The sequence below is a fragment of the Lathyrus oleraceus genome, chromosome 3 (assembly GCF_024323335.1).
Source record: "Lathyrus oleraceus cultivar Zhongwan6 chromosome 3, CAAS_Psat_ZW6_1.0, whole genome shotgun sequence".
NCBI lineage: Eukaryota > Viridiplantae > Streptophyta > Magnoliopsida > Fabales > Fabaceae > Lathyrus > Lathyrus oleraceus.
In genome coordinates, this window is record NC_066581.1 from 237,753,670 (window position 1) to 237,756,889 (window position 3,220).

General features: G+C 37.1%; 1 non-coding gene across 1 annotated transcript; it reads left to right on the forward strand.

Moving 5' to 3' along the window:
- The first annotated feature begins 370 nt into the window (after positions 1–370).
- On the forward strand, positions 371–477 carry LOC127132962 (small nucleolar RNA R71). Its single transcript, XR_007806964.1, has one exon. It is a non-coding gene; the product is annotated as a small nucleolar RNA R71 (small nucleolar RNA).
- The last annotated feature ends 2,743 nt before the right edge of the window (positions 478–3,220 follow it).

The window sequence follows — 3,220 nt, forward strand, 5'->3', positions numbered from 1 at the left end:
TCCTGTTAGGAGTTGACAATCTGTAGGAGTGTGACCTTGAATTCCACAGACTTCGCAATTTTGAGTTACGGCAACCATGGTGGCTGAAGGTGATACATTTAAACTTTCAATTTTCTGGGCAAGAGCATCCACTTTTGCATTAACATGATCAAGGCTACTTATCTCGTACATGCCACCTTTCGTTTGAGGTTTTCCTACCATTGTTCGGTCGCTTCCCCACTGATAATGATTTTGGGCCATGCTCTCGATAAGTTGATAAGCGTCGGTGTAAGGTTTATCCATAAGCGCACCACCGGCGGCGGTGTCTATTGTTAACCTTGTGTTGTACAAGAGACCATTGTAGAAGGTGTGAATTACTAACCAGTCCTCTAAACCATGGTGTGGGCAAAGTCTCATCATGTCCTTGTATCTTTCCCATGCTTCGAAAAAAGATTCGTTATCTTTTTGCTTAAATCCATTTATCTGGGCTCTCAACATAGCTGTTTTGCTTGGAGGAAAATATCGGGCAAGAAAGACTTTCTTCAACTCATTCCATGTGGTGACTGAGTTGGAAGGAAGAGACTGAAGCCATCTTCTAGCTTTATCTCTTAACGAGAAAGGAAAGAGACGAAGTCGAATTGCCTCTGAAGTGACACCATTAGCTTTAACAGTGTCAGCGTATTGGACAAATACGGATAAATGAAGGTTTGGATCCTCGGTAGGATTTCCAGAAAATTGATTCTGTTGCACTGCCTGCAACAGCGAAGGTTTAAGTTCGAAGTTGTTCTCTTCGATTGTGGGTGGAGAAATACTCGAATGCAGCTCATCTTGCGATGGAGCAACGTCATCTCGAAGAGCACGAGCTGGTTCGGCCATCGCTGGTATCGTCGAAGGAAGGAGATTTTTGAGATCAGGAATTTCGATTGGAGGAAGATTGTTCGTAGCACGATACTCCCGAATTCGTCGTAATAATCGGAGATATCGTTCAACGTCGTTGATTCGTAAGTAGTACGGCTCGCCTTGTGAGTGAGTGTGTGGCATACAAATCAACGAAAAAGGGAAAAAAATAAAAATTGCCTTAGTCTCTACAGCGTAACAGAAGAGTTGCGATATCGACTAAATAAAAATCCCCGGCAACGGCGCCAAAAACTTGATCGCGACTTTATGAGTCTATCGGGGTACTAACTGCAAGTGCATAATCTAATCGCGTAGTTTTAAAAGATATCGATCCCACAGGGACTTAACGAATCGATATACCGTTTTTCTAGGGTTACTGCGTAAAGCTAAGGCGGATGATACTTTAATGATTAGGGGGAAAAGTAAAACTAAATTTGGATCTAGATAAAATATCAAATTATATGGATATCAGTATGTAGTTCGTCGTAATTAGGGAATCAAATCTTCGTTGGTCTTTTTCTTAATTTTAAAATAAGTATTTTCAGTAGACACTATTAATTAAAAGTCTTTTCCTCAAACTCTCGCTCTGTTGAATTAGACTATGATTTTATATTTTAACGTACGCTCTCACTATTTCGTCAAATCTAAAATCACTTTTGAAAATAATAGAATCTATAGAAACTCCTTTTGAGAAAATACTAACCGTCTAAACACCCTCGTCTCAAACTCTCGCTCTGTTGACTTAGATTATATGATTAAACTTAAATGCTCAACTCTCGTCCTCACATTTAACTTTTAAAAATAATTTTTGAAAATGATTAGGATTTAATTAACCTTAAAAATTGCTTTCGCCCTGATTTAAAGTTAATGTTCAATTTACACTGTCCAATTAAAAACTCAAACCGTCGTTCTATTGATTTTAACTTCTTTATGTCTTTTACTCTCGTACAAAAACCTTGGTATTAACTTTGTAAATTGAGACCAGAAAAAGAGTGACTATATTCTGAAATAAATTTAAACCAACTCAATTTTGATTCCTTTATTCCGCTTACTTTACATACCGATATCTAAATTAATTAGCCAGACATGATAAACATGCATAAACAATAATCATGCATAAATACGGCCATATCAAACAAACAATATATATAAACAGCAGAACAAAGCATATGTAAATTAAAACAATAAATCAATTAATTAATGAACCTGGAAAAATACTAGAAATCTGGATTTTATCTCCTACGCTTCGGTGCTCGAACACTCCACCATAAGTCGGTTGGATTTGTTCTTCACAATTCTCGATCAGATAGGAAAGTAAATACAAGGAAATAAAATACTATGATCTAACGTAAGGTTAGATCCAGTAAAAATTACATAATAATTTCCGGTGTAGAAACTATCGTGAGAAAATAAATTGTATGCTTCGGAAATTAAACTAGAAAAGAAAAGAAAATAAATTGCTTGAAAATTTAGAGTGCTGGAAAAATATTGCTGGAAAAATAGTACGGAGCAGAGAGAGCTTCCATTGGCTTTTGTGAGGTCTATTTATATTCACCTCTCAAACTAACCGTTTCCTAGAATGGGTCTTCAGTGTCATTCAAAACGTCTACGAGTGCAGGCGAGGATTTAGGGGAAACCGTCCACTCCGTTACGCACGTAAAGCCTAAAATATAGGATGGAATGTGTGACGTCCGTCACACTATGTGTTACGGTCGTAACACTAGGTTTTAGGACGTGGCGCTCGGCATGTGCTCGTGGCGGTCGTGACAGCCATTTCCTTTGTTCCAAACGTGGGCTGGGCTTTGGTGCTTCAGCTTGCTGCTTTTCCTAGAAAATCCTCTTTTTGCACCCCTCTTCTTTCTTTTTCACACGTGCTTTAAATAATGATACATGAAATAAATAATAAGAAAATACCGAGTAATATCGAATAATATAAAATAAATTGACTCAAATAACTATATAATTTAATTAAATCAAGTCTAAAAATGTGATATAGTTTCATGTTATCAAACTGATAGATGTAATTCCTATTTTTGCTTCTCTTTTCAGAGTCTATCTTTGATATGTTCATCTTAACCGGTGACGAATTTTCTCTTTGATTTGGTATTCTACCCAGTAAAAAGGTAATTGTAATCCCTATTTTTGTTCATCAGAGTGTTAATCCTTGATATGTTCATCTTAACCGATGACGGGTTTTCTTCTCCTTTTTGGTCTTCTACCCAATAACCGGTAGTTGTAAATCCTACTTTGTCCCCTCGCAGAGTTTATCCTTGATATGTTCATCCTAACCGGTAACGGATTCTCTCTCCGATGGTTTTCTATCCTGATTTCGATAGATGTAATT